Source organism: Stenella coeruleoalba (genome assembly GCF_951394435.1).
Source record: "Stenella coeruleoalba genome assembly, chromosome: 16".
NCBI classification, from domain to species: Eukaryota; Metazoa; Chordata; class Mammalia; order Artiodactyla; family Delphinidae; genus Stenella; species Stenella coeruleoalba.
In genome coordinates, this window is record NC_137162.1 from 75,179,658 (window position 1) to 75,201,978 (window position 22,321).

A 22,321-nucleotide genomic window follows, 5' to 3' on the forward strand; every position below is an offset into this window, starting at 1 on the left:
GTGTTCAGAATAATGAACTAATAAGCAAAAGACTTAACCATGTCACATTTTTAGGAGACTTTAAAATCATATTATAAAATTGACCAAAGTGAAGTGACAGGTCCTAACCCTGAAAGAGGCACAAGAGTTCTCTGTAATGATATCTGAAGCTAGAACACATAGATCAATGCATTCAAAACTGTCTCCAAATATTACAAACTGATAAGTTTGGAATGATATGAGATTTGTAAATACACACCCACTCACACACACACACACACACACGTAATGGGAGGACGGAAAAAAGTGGGGAGAGAGAGGACAAATATTCACTTGTATCTGTACTCATCTACACTGTCTGTTCTTCAGATACAGTGGGAAAAGCATCCTAGTCATATCAAAGTCCTTGAGATCTGAATCTTGTTCCAGCTATTGTACTCGGGAATCTTGTGTCTGCGATTATCCTCTCTCTCTACTGCATTGTTTTTTTCCCCAACTTTATGGAATAACTCTCTTTAGCACACAGATAATCCCCCAATAGGCCCTCACTTTTAGAAGAAGTACAGACATCATGTCTCTCTCCAGCTACTACTCCTTCTGTCTGATTATCTTCACAACAAATCTCGAATGAGCTGCTAACCTCTTTTTAATTTTCTTTTTTTTAAATTAATTTTTGTTGGAGTATAGTGCTTTACAATGTTGTGTTAGTTTCTACTGTACAGCGAAGTGATTTTCTAATTTTATCACCCCCATTTACTCTACCTTCCACGTCGGCTGGACATTCATCACTATGACTATAAGAAACTATTATCATCAAGGTTGCTACCTATCTCCACATTGCCACATGTAATGGCTAATTCTCTGCGCACATCTTCCTTGCTTACTAAACAGAATGTGACATTGTGAACCACTCTCAGATAATGTGAAGCAAGTTATTTATTTGACCTCGGGGACATTGCCATGTATTATTGTCCTGCAATTTACTGGCCCTTCTTCCTCCTCTACTTGATTTTGTAAAAGGGAAGAACCTTTGTATTCTACTACAAGTTAGTCACTAAAGGGATGTTGCCTATAAGCTTAAATCATACACAGTGACCCATCTCCTGGAACCCTGCCTCCCAGGTAATGAACGTTAAGCTAAAATACCTTTGTTTAACTCACAGGAAACATCTTGAACAGGCCAACCAGTGCAGGGCTGCAGGAAGAAAGAAATTAACACACCCTTTCAGGAGTCTGGCTGGAACCAGGACTTTACCCACTTCCCTTGTTTTAGTATAAAAGAAACCTGAATTCTAACTTGAGGAAGATAGATGGTTCTTTGGGACACTAGAGCACCATCTTCTTGGTCTGCTGTCCTTCCAAATAAAGTCGCTATTCCTTGCTTCAACAACTTGTCTCTTGATTTATTGGCCTGTCATTAGATGAGAAGTATAGAGCTTGGACTCAGTTAACAATTTCATTTTTGAAGTCTACTTGGCAACTCAAAATATTTCAAAAGCACAACTCTTTGTTGCCCCTGCTCTCAAGCCCATTTCTACTCCAGTTTTCCCCACCCCAGAAAAGGGCACCCCAAGAATCCACTTATTCAGTTACTCAATAACTGGAAATCATCGCTTTTTCCTATAGCCCAACTTTCACAGCAAATATTGAAACTATCCTCTTCTCTCCATCTTCATTTATACCATACTGGTCTAAACTACCATCATTGATCTTATGCCTGGTTTCCCTGCCACCATTCTTGTCCTTTCTCTACACAGCAACAATGTAATCTCCTTAAAGGGTAAATAATATCACCTCCTTAGAATCTACTAAATACCTCTCATTGTATTTAAAGCAAACTGAAACTTCAGACTATGGCATGCAAATCTCTAGCTGGTGCTGTCCTTAACAATATAATGTGGGCCACATGTGCAATTTAAAATTTACAGTAGCAATTTTAGAAAAAGTAAAACAAATGATTTCATAGTCAAAGTACGTTTAATTTAATCCAATGTGTCTAAAAACATAATTTCAACATATAGTTAATATAAAAATTATGATATATTATTTTTCTACACTAGCTCTTCAAAACCCAGTGAGTATTTATGTTTTACACTTACAGCACATCTCAATTCAGACCAGCTTGATTTCAAGCGCTCAGTAGCTATACGGGGCCAGTGGCTCCCGTATTGGACAGTGCAGCTGTAACAAACATTACTTTTGGAATAAAAATTACAACAAAAGGCTTTGCAATAAACCAATAAAAATATTATGAAACCACTGGAGACTGGACTATGTGGACAACCAGTGGTCAAACAGAACCACCTTGCTGATGAAGTGAATGTAATTTCCTCTAAGAGATGCAGCTGTTGCAATACACAATCAACGAATGTTCTAGAACTTGATCTTGAGCTGACCATATATGTCTTAGAGGTTGTAATAGATGTACAATGCTCAATATTTGATTCTAAACTTCTTGGCATTTGGCATAAGGCCAAATTATAGCACTCATATAATATCATACCTTGGATACAAAATCTCTTTAGAGGTCACGGTAGAAAATATTTAAGGGGTACGAAAAGCCCCTTGCTTTAACCCTATGTCTGGTACCCTGGAAACCTGCATTCCTAAAAATTCATTCCAAGAGATTCTGCTGCCCTTAGTTGTGGAACACTGCCTCAAATAAAGGATCCATTTCCGTTTATCATAAAAGGATACGTTTTCCTGCAAGCTCTGCTGAACAGAATAACAGTGAACTCCAGTGAGCTGTTATTAACCATTTAGAAGAAGATACTTTCAGATTTTTTTAAATTGACAGCTTGCTGAAAGCAGATTTTAAAGAGAAAAGGGTAAATCTTTTTGCCGAGGCTAAGGGCTACCCAGAGAGAGTGTCTGTTATAATTGTCTGAGAGTGTCTGCCAGGGCTCAGAAGCATAAAAAGACTAGGTATGACGAGTCTGAGAAAAGATGAAAAGGTACCAAAAGAAAGCAGTGCCCATCACACAATTTTTCCAAGATGTGCAATCTCACTGGGAAAAGAAAACCCTGTACACAAATAATCCACACACTCAAATATAAAGAAGAATGAAGAAAAATATTAGTGCTTTGGAACACAGGCTTACAAGTAGCATAATCCCTATACCCCTGTTAGAGGCTTATTTTAGAGATTTACATAATTGAAGTGTGGAAAGATAAGTTTTTTGGCATGAAACTCCAGCATCCTATCAGAGGTGAGAGATGAAGCCTGAATCAGGACTCTTAAGGACTCTGAATCACCTGGCTAATAGCCTAAAGTGGAATCAAGAAACTGTTCTATCTCTTCTTTCCCCTTAAGCTTTAGGTTTAGTGAACCAGTTTACACCTACTGCTGATGAATCATCTTTCTAAATGACCCTACTAAATCATACACAGTTAATTATAAAGATTTCAGTGCTATGTTTTGTATGTGGGTTGCAGATTACCACTGCCTGACCACATCCTCAATAAAACTTTAAACTGTCATCAGACCACAAATAAAAGAGTGAATTCTTCACCCCCCGTAGCTGCAGAGGAAAAAAAAGTGATAAACTTTTTTTGGCAAGATAAGACTCTGCTCCAGTCCTTCATCTCTCAGAGTTCTCACTGTACGCAGCTGACCAAGACATACCTCTGGGTCAAAAAGGTCATACCTTTTTGTACTTTAATCATTTGCATCTTTGTGGACGAGAATGTACATGGAAAGAGTGCAAACATCTTGTTAAAAAAGTAAATAAGTCTGACAACAGGAAAGGAGAATTACATAGGGGGAATACAGGTTTGTGTGGTCAGATGATGTGAAGGACAAATTTTTCTTGTAAGTGACAACTTCATGGCAAAGACAGATGAGCAAGGCAACTTCCAGCACTCAGATCAGAATAAAACTATTTTTCCATTTCATAAGGAATAAAAGTTATTAGAGTGTGAAGGTTCAATATTGGATACCTGAAACATCTGATTAGCTTGGAAAATATCTGTTAAAAAAAAATAATTGCACTCCTCGGTATTTACCCAAAGGAGTTAAAAAAGAATGTCCACACAAAACCCTGCACATGGATATTTATAGCAGCTTTATTCACAATTGCCAAAACTTGGAAGCAACCAAGATGTCCTTCAGTAGGTGAATGGATAAATAAGTGGTATATATGGGCAATGGACTATTATTTAACACTAAAAAGAAGTGAGCTATCAAGCCATGAAAAGATAGGCAGGAACCGTAAAAGAATATTATTAAGGTAAAGGAGTTAATCTGAAAAGGCCTACACACTGTATAATTCCAACTGTACGACATTCTGGAAGAAGAAAAACTATGGAAACAACAAAAAGATCCGTGGTTGCCAGGGGTTATGGGTGAGGAGGGATGAATAGGTGTACCGTAGAGGATTTTCAGGGCAGTGAAAATACTCTGTATGGTACTATAATGATGGATACATGTCGTAATACAGTTTCCCAAACCCATACAATGATCAGCATCAAGAATGAACTGTAATGTAAACTATGGACTTTGGGTGATTATGATGTGCTAATGCAGGTTCACCAGTTGTAACAAATGTACACTCTGGAGGCAGATGTTGATAATGGGGGAGGCTGTGCATATGTGGGATGGGGCAGTAATGGGAAATCTCTGAACCTTCCGGTCAACTGTGCTCTGAACCTCAAACCGCTCTAAAAGAACCATCCTTTCTTTTTTTTTTTCCAGAATACTGACACACAGGAAGTACTCAATAAATAGTTAATGAATGAGGTTAAATAAATGAAAGTTTCTGAACTTGCCTCTTTGAGCCTCCTGTTTTCTCACCTTCCACCGACATTAAAGTGTTTATGACCTCCTAGAAGCCTGTGGGATTATCCAGTCTTCATGGAGTCTGGCATCTTCCACACCAACTGGAAGGCACGTTAGAAAATCAAGTCTTAATTTTAAAAAAGTGCTGTCCATAAATTTTACTATTTACCCATGAACCGAGAAATCACATGAAATATATCAAATTTGCAATTATTTCATTTTACATTTTATCAAAATGTAATAATGAATTAATTTAATGAGGGAAAAACACCTTTTTATGCCATTTCCTATTCAAGAAACTTTTTCTCCTGGTTTAGCACATATATTTTTTAAAAGCCTTTTTATTGCAGAAAAATCTAAGTATGTTTTCCCTCTTAACTATATTGTAAATGTCCATGTAGATTTTTAATAACAATCACAAACATTTCTTAATTGTGGGAAGGGAATGTATGAAGTTACAAGTTAATAAAGACCACTTCAGGTTATCTATGTGAAAAGAAGCAAAGTAAAATACATTAAAATTCTAATGTTATTTGTCACAGAACAGAATATAAACAGTAGAGCTTTTCTTCTACAGGAGTTTAATTTCTGAAACCCCTCCAAATTTATTTCATCTTATTTTTATTATTTGTTTCTTACATGTTTTGCAGAAAATAATGCATGTCTATTGTAGAAAGATTTAAAAATATGGAGACAGAGAAAAATGCCTCTAACTCATCAATTCTAAGTATTCCATTGTTTGATGAAGCATTTATGTGATTTAACCCTTAAGGGTTGGATATTTCTTCCCAGCTGTTAGCTTTTATAAAGACTGTTATAATATACATTTTTGTTCAAGTATTGTTTGAGCCTTGTCTGAATGGTCCAGAAAGTTTCTCTACCACTGTCTAGTGCCATTAGCGATGGTTATGAATGATACTTCCTACTTGGTATCACATTTCTCAATGGACTAGTCAATAAATAAACACATAGCAATTTTTATATTAATCTGTAAGTACTTAATTGATAGTAAAAGTGAAGTCTTTTTCATATACATACTACCTATTTGTATCTCTTAGCTGCTCATTTACTTGTTCATGCCTTAGCCTATTTTTAAAATACTGATGATATATGTTTTGAACTTTGAGTGCACTGAGATAACTACACTCATCGACGGTATGGCACATTATCATTGGTCTCTGCAAAGCCTAATTCTGTTTTGTTCCTTTGCTTTTGTTTTATGTTTTTTTTATATATTCCATTTCCTTTGTTTTATTTCTCAGCTCCTCCCACACAGATATCCATTCCAAAGTATCTAATGTACATTTTTTTGGTTTGCATGTGCTTCTGAATGTATGTTGTCCTTTTTGTGCACTTATGAAGTTAGTTTACATAAATTTTATACGCTATACATCTCATCCTATTTTATAATTAACTCATTCATCACCATGTTTTTTTTAAATAGAAGAATCCGTATTGCTGGGTGTATATCTAGTTGATTAATTCTGATTTCTGCAAGATATTCTGTGCTGTTCATTAATCACATTTTATGAGTCCAGTCTTCCAAGAATGGGCACCCAGATTGTCCCTAATGACTTAGCAGTGCAAAAAAAAAAACACCTCTTCTGCAATCTCTGCTGAATTTTACCTAGGGATGTAATTGCTATGTTTCTGGATAGGTTTATATATTTTTGACTGGGCATTGTTACATGTGTTTGCAAATATTTCCCCTATTTTGTAATTGGTTGACTGATGATTATGTAGACAAATCTACCAATTTACTCGTAACTCTTTCTGGCCTTGGCAGCACAGTTAGAGGCCCATCCCAACCCATGAGACAAAGACCATTTATCTATGTGATTTATTTTATTACATTCATAACTGTAATGAATCTGGAATTAATTTTGCTAAAAAGAGGAGGTATGGATTTCACTTAATCCTTTTCAAATGTGTAACCAATGTATCAATTGAATTCATTGAATAGATATTTATTTCTGCACAGTCTTGAAATGATAAACTCCTCTTTATTCAGTTGTATTTGGTCTGGTTTTGGACTTGCTATTCACTTTAATTGATCATTTTATTCTCATGCATAACCAATACTTTTCAATAAATATAGAATTATAGTATAGTTTTTGTGGTCTGGTTGATCAGGATAACTTTTTCTTTTTTAAGTTTAGAAACAACTGCTTCTTGTTTTAAATAAAAATACAGGGCTTCCCTGGTGGCGCAGTGGTTCAGAGTCCGCCTGCCGATGCAGGGGGCACCGGTTCGTGCCCCGGTCCAGGAGGATCCCACATGCCGCGGGGTGGCTAGGCCTGTGAGCCATGGCCGCTGAGCCTGCGCGTCCAGAGCCTGTGTTCCATGACGGGAGAGGCCACAACAGTGAGAGGCCTGTGTACCGCAAAAAAAAAAAAAAAAAAAAAAACCCAAAAAACTACAATGTGTATAAGAAAACATTAATACTTATAATTTCCTGCTTTCCAGAAGTTACCAGTTGCCTTGTGATATTTTTCCTGTCTCATATAACATATATAGTTTTTTCTAATTTTTTAAGAAGTGGGATTCTAATATACATGTTATTCTACAACTTGCTTTCCGTACAATATATCATGGACATGTTTTAAGCACAAAAAGAGTTTTTACCAGCTATGGTAGGCTGGGTTATGCTTCAGTAATAGGTAATAAATCATTCCCAAATTTCAGGGTTTTTTGAAAAAAATTAACAATAAAGGTTTATTTTTTGTTCAACTATGTATTTATTGCAGTTGCTTGAGTCTCTGCTCTATATTATGGATAGTCAGTTTGTTGGAGCAAGTTATATCTGTGTGGAGGGAAAGAAAACACAAATTGTGCATAGGCTTCAGCCCAGCATTCATTTCCTTACATCCATGCCAACACTGGATATTATCAATCTTTTGATGTTTGTGTTTATTTTTATCTTTAATTATCAAATTTTAATACTAGTAAGGTAGAGGATCTAGTCATAGGTTTATTAAATATTTATATATCCTATTATGTGATTTGCCTAGTAATATCTTTTGCTTAATTTAAAATTATAATTAAAACCTAAATTTATATTGAAGTCAATAACCTAGGTACCTAAATATACATCATATTTATCAAAACTCTTGCAAATTAAATCTTCAAGATATACCCTGAATTTGGCATTGACCCCCATCTCCATTGACAACACTTTTGCCTACATCACACATCCCTGGCAATCTCTTACCTGATTTCCCTGCTCCCAGTCTTTCACACCATCAATTCAATTTCCTCACAGGAACAAAGATGAAGAAAAATGACATAGAATCACTGCCTTGCCTAAAATTTTTAAATAGTTCCCCAAGGCACTTGGAGTAAAATCGGAACATTTTAACCATATTCTACATGATAACTGCATGTATGATGTGACCTTTGCCTCCATATACTTCAGCCATTTTTTTTCTAACTCTATTTCTTTGAATTCTTAAAGTAATAGCAAAGACAATAAAGTTTGACTGCCTCAGACACTTTGCACATGTTGTACCAGTTGGCTTGAGCATTCTTTTCTCCATTTGTCAGCTGACTGGCTCATACTATTCTTCTGTTCCCAGATAAATTGTCCCTGCTTCTGCGATGCCTTCTTGGACCATCCTGTAACAGAGAAGAACAAACCTGACTCCATATTGGATCGATTCTTTTAGCTCTAAGCCTTATGCTCTGCTGCCTATGCTTAGTCATGCTGGCTCTGCACCTCTGTAAAAGCATGTTGTCAGTAGCCTGAAATATACATGATAGCCCATTCCCAAGGCTCTGATCTTTAAAGGTATAACATTATACATTCATATAGAGATAAAAAGTTGCAGAACAGAGAATAACCTTTGTCTTGTTGGAGATTTACAAGAACACCCTGTCCAGACTTACATGGGTAGCTGCAAGAAGAAAGGATTCTGGCACCAAAAAGTTTACAACAACCAGGCACATCCCCTTCCCTTTTAGTATAAAAGAAGTCTGAATTCTAACTTGGGTAAGATGGTTCTTTGGGACACTAGTCCACCTTCTTCTCTGTCTGCTGGCTTCCTGAATAAAGTCACTACTCCTTGCCCCAAAACCTTACCTTGATTTATTGGCTTGTCATGTGGCAAACAGTATGAGCTCAAACTCAGTAAAAATCTTATGTCTTCCTCTAATTTTCATCTCAGGCACTTATTGCTTATTTCACAATGCTTATTCAGTCTGCAATCATTTTGTTTATTTGTTGCTTTACTCTTTTTTAGAGTAAAAATAGTTTATTCCACTAAAATCTAGATTTTATAATGGTAGATGTCTACCTTATTCACAGATGCATTTCCAGAATCTTTATCAGCATTTGACACAAAGTATATTCTCAATAAATACTTGTTGAATAAGTGAATCAATGCCTGAGAAGAAACTTTAAAAATATTAGGGATAGTAGGAATACTAGCTATCTGGATGTTCATCATTTGTTTCATGTTTCTCCTTCCTCCATTAATTTAATTTGCTAAACCAAATGCTTTAATTTTATGCTGTCAAATTTGTGAATTTTTTCTTCATGTTTACCCATTCTGATTTTAAATAGATTTTCCTATATTGGATCTTTAATCTACCAGGAATTACTTAATGTCTTAAGTGAGGTAGAGTTTTTTTTTTAACCAAATGAATGACAAATTTCACTTATGTAACCTTTTAAGTTGCCCATCATTACCATACTCATTTACTCATTGGAAATAGCACTTTTGACATAAAATAACATACACACACACACCCCCCAATGAGAAGAAATTTGCACAAAATTATATAAAACTACATTTAGTGAAACATAAGGCTGTATTAATTAAAACTGTGATTATTTCAACTATGTTTAAAATATTGGATTATATAGTGTGTGTGTATATATATACACACAGATATACATATATATATATACACACACAGATAGATACAGATATCTATCTGTGTGTGTGTATATATATATATATATATATATGGCAAAAATCATCTAATACAAAGCCTATTTTATAATAAACTGTTCACTATCTCATGTAATTTATAGAACACTGTACTGAAAGTGAAATACAGGATGGTTGCATGGGAACAGAATGATTATAAGTGTATTGGTTGTTTCCCCTCTTGACTATCTCACTGCATACCACCTTCCTGGGAAAAGATAAAAATTCATAATTTGAAGTACAGCTTTCTACTAAATGCTGTTGCTTTCACACCACAGTAAAGTCAAAAAAATTGTAAATTAAACCATAGTAAGTTGAGGACTGTCTGTATAAGTTTTACATTTTCTTTATTTTTCATTTGGAGATTAATTTTTGATTTTGTAAAGTCTGCTTAAACTTTCAGAATATCCTGTTCTGTTGTTTATTTTTGTTAACCTCTTTAAACATTTGAAACATACATTCTTTAAGGTCTTTTTCATATTCGTCCATTTTCTCTAATTTTTAGGCCCTAATCCTCCTTCTGGTTGATCCCATGAACTCTCCTTCATGAGAGCTTCTTGCAAGATTTGCAATTGTTAACTGTGGTTTCCAACTTCTGCAGGAGTGGTTTTCCCTGGGAATTACGGCCGGTACTAGGTTGTGTATTCCTAGGGCAAAATCATATTAGCCTCTGCAAAATCCCTGTGGGTATCTGTACAGGATTAGATTGTTTTTATATTTCTAAGTAATTTTAGATTTAGAGAAAAGCTGCAAAAATAATGTAGAGTGTTTCTGTGTGCCTCTTACATAGCTTCCCCTAACAGTAAAGTCTTAATGACTGTAATAAAGTTAGTAAAACCAACAAAGTAAGCATTGTACAGCATAGTTAACTAAACTATAGATTGTATCTCGATTTCACCTGCTTATCCACTGATGGCTTTTGTTGTTCCAGAATCCTACCCAGAATTGCACATTACATTTAGTTGTTAGATTTCCTTACTTTCCTCCAATCTGTGACAATTCCTCAGTCTCCCTTATCTTTTATGTCCCTGACACTTTTGAAAAATACAGATCAATTATTTTGCAGAATGTCTTCCCATCTAGGTTTGTCTGGCATTTGCACATGATTAACTTGAGGTTATAGGGACTTCCCTGGTGGTCCAGTGGTTAAGACTCTGTGCTTCCACTGTAGGGGGTGCGATCCCTGGTTTGATCCCAGGTTCGATCCCTGATTGGGGAACTAAGATCCTGCATGATGCATGGTGCGGCAAAAAAGAATTGAGGTTATATTAATATATTTTTGCCCAGAACATCACAGAAGTGATGGTGTTCCACTGTCAGTGCTACATACAGGAGTTATGTGATGTCAACAGATCTTACTATTGCTGACGTTAAACTTGATACCGTGTTTAAAATGGAATCTGGTTAAAGTGCGTTTGCTGGTCGGATCTCTCCAATAATGCTACTGTGTTTTCTTAACTACTTACAGATACATTTCTACCTTGTATTTTTAAGTACATAAGAAATACTTGGGGGAGATACTATTGACTATGCAAATATGTTTCCCCTTAAACTTTTGCTCACTAATTTTAGTATCTGTCGATCTTGTCTGAATAAATTAATCTGGTGGTTTAATGATTTTTTTAAAAATGTTATTCCTTTCACATTTAATTTTTGTAATTTTTATGTGAGGAAGACCTGTCCCTTCTCCCTCATTTATTTACTCTATCACTTATTTATATCACTATAGATTCATAGATATTTACTTTATTCTAGAGATTGTATTATTTTTTATTTCATGGCTCAATTTGTTCCATCTTTGGCCATTGGAGCTATTTCAGGTTCGGTTCTGTGCCTTTTATACATACCTTCATCTTTTTTTTTTAATTCCCCTTTAAAAAAAACTTTCTGGAGCCACAAGAGACGCCAGATACTTTCTCCGCCCTAGTTTTAGAATCAATCATTTGTCCAAGTGTCCCTGGTTCCTTTTATATAATGTTATTTAGAAACCAATATCCTGGACTCTATGTGTGCTAATTGCTATTGGGGTGTCACTGCTCCTAGATTTTTTCAGTAGAAAGAGCTAGGAAATATGTATATGTATACTAACCCATACACTCACTCACACACACACAAACACACACACATACATGTACATCTAGGTATATATACATATATATATATATATGTATATATATATATATATATACATATTTGCTTGAAGTTTACTATTCAAATGTTAGAGATAAACCAGATAGTTCTAAATTTCTCTAAAGGGCAATTAGTCCAAGTTCTTGTAACATTTCAATAAACTTTTTTTTTTTTAAGTTGGGAAAATCTCTCTTTAACTCATACATCTCTTAATTAGAACTAAACCAGTTTAACCAATTCATTGGAACAGATATTAACAAAAGATTCATTTCTATTCTTTATTCTTGAATTGTATTTTCCTATCACAAAGACAATGGAGAAGCTAACTGATTTGGGGAATGTATACTTGATTAGCTCTCAGGTTGGGGACTATCAAAACCCTGCCCAATTATTAAGCTCTCAAATGAAAAAAGTTCTAAACCTATGCTGACAGTAAACATACACTATGATTTCACACCCTTCTTGATGGCAGTCTGCCGTGAAGGAATTTCATATGTGGCTTTGGTCAGATGTTTTGAATTCCTGCACATACTATTTAAAGAGATTAACGTTTAGTGAATTAAGAGAATATTTTTGTGCTTGAAGACCTAGATATAAAAAGAAGGAATAAAAGATAAACTTTTATACTCACGTGTTTACAAAAAGTGCTTATGTTCTTTGATATTATTATTTAGTAAACATCTCTTCTAAACGTAATTAGATACTGATTCATTTAATGCGTCTCTTGACAGTGTCATTCTTCTATCTAGCACTGAAAGCACCTGTAGCTCTCCAGCATGGTGTCTTACATATCGTTACATTAGGTCTCTGAAACTTTACATTCTATCACTCTTTGGTGCTTTTCCTTATCTGGTTCCCTATACCTCACGTGCCCTTTCCCTTCACTGCCTATGACCAACTTCTCATCCTTCAGTTAGAAACCAACTCTGTCTTCTCTCTCCCTTTTACATATCTAGTGGCTAAGAGTGGCATGGGACATCTGTCTCTCTGTTTGCCCTTCTTCTTCAAATGGCAAATGAGCACAGTAGAAAAATAAGGAAAGACAATACTAAAAGCCAAAACCATTTCAAAACACGATGTATCTGCACCATCTAAATTGGTTTAGCATTATCCAAGAGTGTGAACTGGGACCTTGCAAACCTAGTTGTGGGAAGAGGTGAGGTAGATGATCCAAGTGAAGTCATCAGGACCTGGAAATGTATAGGCTGCAGGCTTGGAGAGAATAGAATAGAAGCTTACACACATGTAGAAGACACTCTCACTTTTAATCCATATTTCTCAAAGTTTTGCCTTACAAACACTTTCATTGTAATTACTCAAGATGCTTCAAAAAATATCTAGAGCCTTTGGGAAGGGGAATGAAGGGACGAGGAGTCATTATTTTTAAAAAACATGACCCACAGATAATTCTTGTGTGTACAGGAGTCTGAAAAACATTGCTGCCTAATCTCACACTTTACATTTTTTTTTATATGCAAAGGGAAGTTCTCAGATTGTCTTAAATATCTGTGAGAAAATGCTTTCTCTCCCCCAGGTGGGTTGGGTTTTTATAGCTCTACCTTGCTACTTCCTGCTTTTTTATTTTTATGAGATTTTTCCATTTCTGCAACAGTACACTAGGTCTTTCCTTCTGCTTTTCCAGTTTTGGAAACAAACAAGAGTGGTAGTGGAGAGATTTCCTGAATTAATAGTGAAAAGGTGACTTTCTTTATTCTTACCCACTCCCATTTCAAAACAAAATAAGTGACTACATTATTTTACTGGCTTTACAAAATCCTTTTGCTCAGAGTTAGATCTTTTTCCCTTAAAGCTATTCATATCAACAACTACAAGGAAATGTGGGAAACAGTCTATATAAATACTGTGTTAGGAGAGTAATCTGCCAACAGCCTGTTTTTAACGTTCTAATCAACAGAAGAACTAGATTTTATTTGTTTTCTCCTGCTCACTGCCAAGTGATTGCCATGTAGTTTATTAGCAATAGTGTCAATAGTGTTTGGTGAGGCAAACAAATATGATAGTGGGAAACTCCAGGCATTTATTTATAATGCGGCACTTGACGTTTTAGACCATTCAACTACAATTCCATAAATACTACCTACATGCCTTTTTTTTTTTTTTTTGAGTCAAAGATACTTTTGTTTAAGTTCCCAAGGATTAAATTCCAGGGTTATGGGAAATGTTCTCTTTCCTCTCAATCACAAAGACAATAAATTGAAAATCATTTGGGAAAACTGCTCTCATTGCTCTTGATAATCCAATTACGGCAGGTGGCAAATCAGGCAAATCTCCCAGAGCTTCTGAGAGCTCCGCAGCTACAAAAGATGATGTAAGGCAAGGGAGATTTCCAAGGAAGTTTATCTGAGTGCCAGTTATATTGCTGTGCAAATAAACACCTTTTTACATTATTACCATGTTTAATCATTAACACGTAAGTGTAAACTTTCTGGTTCATTACACCTCAGTTCAGGGCTCAAGAAGACCAGAGCTGGCCTTCTCTTTTTCATCTATCAATCTTTGCCTAGGGAGTAGCTGTGCCTTTGTCTTGCAAAAATTTAAAACTTTCCTTTCTACTTACTCTCCTCAAGGGGGGAAAAAAACTGCTGAAATCAATTCTGCCTAAAATAAACGAACAAAAAGAAGCTGACAAATTCTCCTTACTGTTGCTGCCTCTTCTGGCATTGCCCTGCTTCTCTTCTTTCTTTTGCCAATAAATTACTACAAAAGGAGAGCATATTCCCCTCCCAACCTCTCTCTCTTTAATTTTTCAATCTCGGTTTGCCACACTCTCCCGTTACTCCTAAAACTTGTGTCTAAGTATCAAATCCAACAACCCCCTTTTCAACCTTCATCTTTGTTAACCGTTTCTTTCGGCCTGTGATAAGGTGGACTCTGTCATCTGGGGTAGATGGTTGTAATAATTTCATGAAATGACTCATGCCTCCCTCCACCCTCAGGTGTGTGTGATTTTCTTCTTACATTCCCTCAGTGCTTGGTCAAGGGAGCCATCAGATACTGGAAAAAGACCTGCTGAAGGGAGATTACTCTCTGCTCTTTCAACATTAAAAAACAAAACACAACAGAACAAACAGCCCAGGCTAGCCTCCTGGAGGATGAGAGAGCACAAAGAAGACAGAGGCCCAGTCGTCTTAACCGTCCTGACTGAGGACTACATACATGAGTGAGCAGTAACAGTCCTTCCCAACTGAGTGCCGCAACAAGTGCCAACCCACAGAATCGTGAAGAAATACATGGCTGTTACTCTAAGCAATTAAGTTGGGGGCAATTTGTCTTCCAGACTAGACAACACCATTCTTCTGGAAACATAATTTCCTTAGCTTAATTTCATGTTATTTCATGTTCCTGGTTCTTTCTTTTACTCTTCCAATGATCTCTCTCCCTCTCCTCTTTTTTTTTTTTGTTCTTCTTCAAATGTAGTAAGAAATAGGATGTATTAACTTTAGTGAGGCTAGGTCACAAAGTAGAAATAAAAAGATCATCAGTATCCAGACAGTTCTCTGTTCCTGGCATCCCTGTGGAAATGTGCAAATGACCAATGGCTTTCAGGTAATAAGAAAACCACTCTTCTCTGTGTTCAGAGCTTGTAATTGGAATGGTGGTTGTCATCTGCATTTTGTGTACGAACATTAGACTCTCCTAATATTCCTTTGGGAAAAAAATCACAAAGTTTTTAATGTATCATCTGTGTGAATTATTGACACTCAATATTGTATCAAGAAAAGGTGAATCATTTGGTTTTTGATTTCCCACATCTATTTTGCATCATTTGTTGCTATTAAGGTGGCAAATGTACATATACTATGTGCATAATGCAGAGTTATTTATATAGCCACAGTGAGTCACTATATAGCACATTTAATTACTGATGCAATCTTCTTTATGGTTATTTATGTACAATAGTGAAAGCCAGGGCTTTATATATTAAATAATGGTATAGTATGGATATATATTCAACGGACAGGATATTTAATTAAACCGGAAGAATGTTTCATTCCACTGGAAGTGATGTGTCACATCTTTGACTTTAGTAAAATCAGATGACAAACCTAAGTAATATTCTTGCAAGTAGACCTGCCTATATATTTTTTCAGGCATGAAGTGAAGCTATGCTCCTTTGTAAGCACTGGTTCTTCCTTTTGGTTATTCCAGTTAGCATTTCTTCCTGACATTATCTTATGCTGGGTTTAAGATATGGGGAAAGATTATGCTTTGGCTGGTTCCCATGAAAATATTCCATGATCATTATAAACATACTAAATGCAGCATTGTATGCCCAGATCTTTAGTATTTTCCTTAGTTTATTAAGTACTAACAAAGCTTTTTTTTTCCAAAAAGCAAAACACAGTATGTATTAAATTATAGGATAAGAAGATAATTATATTAATAAAAACATTTAGCTTTTTTTCTGATGTATGTCTGCATGCAGGATAACAGAACATGGTTTAGCTGGTGCTGCATAAGGAATAGAAAATCAAATAATTTTTAAAAAATATTGAATAGGAAGTTTATTTAATTTCCTATGAATTATTGTGACAGGTTTGGGAAAAAGTATTTAGAGAAGTTTACTTGTATGTCCTGAATTTTTAATGCCTTGAGCATGAAGTCATTCAGGGAGAACTAGTTTGATGGTATTTATCATGAATCAAAAGTAATGCAAATGCTTTTGACATGAAATATATTTTATTTTGTTCAATCAGAGTTACATGAATGAGACTGTGTTTGTTTCTGAGTCCTCTGGGCTTGAACTTATGAATGTTTTTGTTTCTTTTTTTCTCTGACCAAAGCAAGCTTAAAAAACTTAAACAGTAGAGATCCCAAGGCTTGCAGTGGTTACACAGCAAGGTCTTCTTCTGTCATCATGTCTATTGCTAAGCGCGTGACTTCCATTTTCATTGAATTTCTTACCTGTTAATGCTGCTTTTTTCTTCTTTGTAAGCCTGACCTGAAAAATTTAATTTCTCCAGAATCATTTTTTGTAGCTATTTTTACTTTGTCAACTTGTTTCTTTGCCTAATTCCAATAGAAACAGTTGGAAATGATACTAGAAATGAAGCTTACATTGGCCAATTGCATACTTTTTCCTCCTCTTTAGATTTGAAACTAGAAAAGGCATGAAAACTTTTGTAGAATTCTAACTTGACACACTGAATTAATGATGATCAATACAAATTCTTGATATTTAATCTGAGGTGAAGACTAAATTAAAAGCACATCAAGTATTCTGCTAAAAATGCAAACAGATTTGAATTAGTTTGACTTGTATTCGTTTTCATCTTTATAAAGGAGTCATTCTATTGATTATATCAGAAACTACAGAGAAGTAAACCCACAGTAATTAGGTTCTTATGAAAATTCTTACAACCATACATCTTGGGATTATTTTTAAATGAATTTTCTGATTGTGAGGTATTTATAAAGAGAAGTAAAATGTATTTTAAAAGTCATAATGTTACAAAACTCTCCTGATCACTTCTTTTCCCTCAAAAGTAAATAAAAGTCAACATATTCATTTATTTTCTTAATGTTTGCTTCATTCTTAGAAGGCCTGCTTCAGAGTTATCCTTCTGTGAAGGTGAAAAGGAGTCAGCCTTTGAAATGCTGATACTTGCTGAAGTTGCTCATTGCAGCCTAAGCAGTGGCTGTTCTAGAATTTGAGCATGAGTGCCTGGGTTTACATCCTGACTTACCCCTGTAGTTGTGTGACATTTAGTGAATTACTTAGCCTCTCAGTTTCTTTATTAAGTGAACTGTGATTACCAAATCTCACCACTACCCCATATAGACCAGTGCCCAGAATGTGGTATATACTATATAACTCATTACATTGCTATTTTTTCTATTTTTGTCTAATGATTTAAGATGAACTTTTGTAAACAGTAAAGTAGAAACTATAGTTTATCAACAACTTTGGGTTAATATTCTTGTTTCTTGAGAAAGGAACATAGAAGTGAGAGACTGAATTGGTGATATGAACTGTGTAGGTTTCCATTGTATCAATACAGTCTAAAATACGGTTGCATATGTATTAAACTGAAAAATGGCATGTCCTTGTGTGATCACATAAATGCCGAAGGCTTCAGTAACAGTTCCACAAAGTACAGACAGGAAGCCACATCTATAGATAAACCATGCCCTAAAAAGAATGTGCTGCTTTTTTTTTTCTTCTTGCCATTTTGGATGGGAAAGAAGTGTGGTTTCCATTGTATATTATACTGTGCTCTGTAACAAAGATCAGAAGATAAAGTAATGAAAGAAGGCAAGCTTTATATGAACTACAGAGAAGAGAGACTTCTCTTTTAATTCAATTCTCTTATATAATTAAAGATATATTATAAAAGTGTGTGAGAGAAAAAAATCAAGTCAGAGTTCCTACTGAAACCCATATTCAAACCACCAAGAGTTAAAATTTAATCACCATTGACCTTACTCTTGATATTTTCACTAACACCTGCACATATATATTTGGTCTAATATATGAGGTGAATCCTATAAGTCTGGCTAACTTTCAAGAAATTAGATTATTGTCAATAATGATGACCATAGGAACATGACAGTCTTCATGTTGAGGATGGTCTGACCCATCGTAATAAGGGTTTTGAATTGATATTCTAGCAATGGAAATAGATTTGAGGCTGTGCAAATGTGTTCTGTTGTCCAATATTCTTCTTAACTAATGGTAGATGTGTCAGTTACTCTGGTTGCTCTGAGAGATCCTGGCTGCAAAGTGTGCTCACACATGCTCTGCTGACCCAACATTTACTGATTGTGTGAACCCCAAATGTATTCAATATTATCAAAAGGATAATGCTAATATTCTCACCTGATTCCATTTTCCCTTTTAATTGTTATCTTTGCTAAGTTTTTATGATTATTATACAACAAAAATTATTTTTTTTCTTTTTATTAACTATTTTCCCCATTAATTTTCCTTAAAAATCTCTTGAATCCATGCTCAAGGAGCATCAACATCTCTCCTTGAGACAATTTTAGAAACAGCTACAGTGTTCTCTTAAGAGAAAAGTATCCCCCAATCCTCAAGATATCAGCTTTGTTCTCAGATGGTAAAATTCATGGAATTATTGTGATTTTTTTCTTTTTATTTCAGCTAATATTTGAGTTTTAATTAGCTAGAGAAATGGGTTTACACTCTGGGAAGAAGACTTTGACTCTTCTACTTTATTTGTGAATTGTTGTACTACAGACTGTGAATGTTGGTGCTTTGATGAATCATTCATCTGCTTTTATTCTATGCTGTCAATCATACCATGTTTTTTTTTCAGTGGTATTAACTACTGATAGGAGATAGGAGCAGGTTTGCTCAGAAAATACACTGAATCTCCAAAAAAAAAAACCAAATGCTTACCCTGAAATGAGCGCTATTTTTGTTGTTCATTTGCCCCTATGAAATTTACCATATACTATAATTTACCTTTCTAATTTTGCTCATCAAAAGGGAAAACAATTCCAGTGCTCTCAAAAACTCATTATCTAAAATCTCCCTATACTTGGTTCATTGTTCTACAGTTACTGAGTTATAATAAATTCCTATGTGGGAGGTAGGGACCCATTTATTCAAGATATATTTATTAAATGCCCTCTAAGCAAAACATCATTAAAGTGCACATCTAGAAGAAACCTTAGATCCTTAGAGATCTTTTAGTGAAAAATCCTTCATTATTTAGATGAATATTCTTAAGGCCAATGGGGTGAAGTGAATTTTGCAGAGCCATATAAGTAGCTCTCCAGTTTGAACAAAAGCAAAACAATAAATGCAAGGAAAGTGTTAGAAAGCTAAAGCTTTTGACACGTTTTTCTTTCTTTTTCTTTTGTTGTTGATTCAACCACCCAGACCTGCAAAGCATTTCCTTCCTGATGTTCCCCTCCGGTCAGCTGACCCTTTATTTCATTACTACCGTCTATTATATCCCTGTGCCGATAACTTGAATTTGGTCTATTTCAATGGTTACCATTGCAGCTTTTTGCTCGATCTTTGATTACCAGTTCTAAGGTTCCACAGTTGTGTGCTGAGGTACGCTACGGAACTTCAGTTCACTCACGGGGATTCAGGGGAGAGCTTCATATTTTTGTTCAAGCTTGGCCTGTATCTGTCTCCTATCTATTTGTAAGGGCTCAATTCAGGCTTAGGTAATCAACCTATCTCTCTCATTCTTTTAATATCTGATAGCATTTACTGTAAATATGTCTCATGCACTAAAGAAAAAAAGCGGGACTGCATCCAAAAGAACTGATCTCCAATTTGGGCTCTGTCTATAGAAGTCTAACTATGTAGCTTCGGTAAACTGCAATAGCCATTTTGAGCTTGTTTCTTCGTCTGGATTATTGGAATATAAAGGCTTATTTTAAAAGGTAAATGGTAGGGCTTCCCGGGTGGCGCAGTGGTTGAGAATCCGCCTGCCGATGAAGGGGACACGGGTTTGCGCCCCGGTCCGGGAGGATCCCACATGCTGCGGAGCGGCTGGGCCCGTGAGCCATGGCCGCTGAGCCTGCGCGTCCGGAGCCTGTGCTCCGCAACGGGAGAGGTCACAACAGTGAGAGGCCCACGTACCACACACACACAAAAAGGTAAATGGTAGGCTTGAACAATACAACACTTTATAAACATCTGGGACTACCTACAGAGTAGGCACACTGAAAATTAAAGCTATCATTCATATTATTACTGTCTTGTATCATTAGTTTTATCTTTCTTTATATGAATGCATTAATCTCCAAACCTGACCCTAAAATTTACAAAGTTTATATAAGTTTCTGTATTTTTACTATTTGAAGCTGGGAGATTGGATATAAAAGACTTTCAATTAATATTTGGGATGGGAATGAAATATTAAATTTCTAATTTTGATATTTTGATTAAAATTTTTCAGTTTTACTATCACTTATAATATGAACTGCTTTAGCTCAAGTATAATTTGATTTGCCAGCTAAGAAAATTATTTTATGGATGTATTTATTCAGGAAAATTTTTAATTACATCATTTTTATTTTAAGATGATTACAGTTACAGAGAATTCTTAGAGCCATAACGACTGCATTTTAACTGCAGTTCCTATATCAAATATAGTCTTGGCAACAATCTCTATGGCTTTGGATAACATCACACCAATATCTTGCCAACCCTGTAAGATGTACGTAAGCACTGTTATGCCTCCTGCCCCCTCAGAAGAGAATGTGAGAGTTATTAATACTATGCAGAAGTGTATGCATCTTGAATGCAAAGAGGTCTGAGCCAATATCAAAAGTACGTGAGTTTCAGGTTGTTGCATGCCAGGAATGTGCATCATAAAATCTATTTCTAAATTGTAGAGTAGAATTGAGTAGGTGTTTGGTTTTTTTAACTTCTTAGTTTAGGAACTAATTGATATTGGGACCTAAATTATTATGTCTTAAATATAGTCTTCAGAATAAACCTTAGTTCCCAGTCCAGTTTGTTCTTTTTTTCACATCCATATCTCCACATTTTACATAAGCTTTTTAGGTGAGATGCACGCATAATTTCCTTTTTCAACTTGGATGCTGAAAGTACTTATGTTTATAAAGTACTGGAGAAATTATTCAAAAATGTTTTACTTTCTTCCTTTGTAGTAAGTAAAGAAGTAAAGACAGTCCACTCCACTAGATGCTAATCTCACATTTTCAGTTTTAAACAAGCTGTATTTCAAGTATTTGACAAAAATAATTACCTAGAGTGACACTTTACTAAATGAAGAAAACTTGTGATCTCTATATCTTGCAAACCAATTAATTTGCTTTAAAAAATGGTATCACGTTTTGGGATGTGAAAAGCAATAGTATTTTTAACTTTGCCAAGATATGTAGAAAGAGCTATATCTAAGATCTTTCTCTCAATTCTTCTGATAACCCTGCAACATAAGTATTAAATTATTTCAATGACAATAATATTAAATCTCAGAAAGGTGGAGTGATAAGCTCAGGGTCTCAGAGCTTATTACTGACAAACTTGATATTTCAGTTTTATCTTGTGATAATAGATTCAATTCCTATATTACATCATAATTAATGAGTCTTGAAACTTCTTTGCCATTCTCTTGCTAATTACTCATACGTCATATTTTTGTGAATTATGTTAAACTGTTTTGAAAGCCATAAAGTGCTCTACAAACATAAGATGCTATCAAATGTGCTTATTTTCCTATTCTGTACTACATGTGCAATGTGAGCCTGGGAGGTTAAGGCATTTTGTAACTCCCTATATATCACCAAAGGAGGGTTAATAACTTCAACACATTTTTATGACCTATTGAGCAAAAAACACAGAACTTGGCACACTGGTAATAGTGACTGTATCATAAACTATTCTGCAAGATATACATTTTGACTACAAACATGTTAGTAAGCTCTCTTCAGCATTTTTACTCATAAATGCGTGCTGAGTTCAAATCCCGACTGCATTTAGAAGTTTCTCATCTTTAGTTTTATCTCTTTTTACAAGTTTCTTTAAAAA

The 22,321-nt window shown here is 35.2% G+C and overlaps 1 long non-coding RNA gene across 2 annotated transcripts in view; it reads right to left on the reverse strand.

Annotated features, from left to right (window-relative positions):
* Positions 1–438: 438 nt before the first annotated feature.
* The window catches only part of LOC307175208, a 367,514-nt gene continuing 345,631 nt past the window's right edge, over positions 439–22,321 (reverse strand). For both annotated transcript variants that reach the window (XR_013824265.1, XR_013824266.1), the window contains exons 5-7: positions 7,968–8,371; positions 4,747–4,857; positions 439–1,390 (exon numbers count right to left, since the gene is read on the reverse strand). This is a non-coding gene — a long non-coding RNA (uncharacterized lncRNA). The remainder of the gene's footprint in view (positions 1,391–4,746; positions 4,858–7,967; positions 8,372–22,321) is intronic.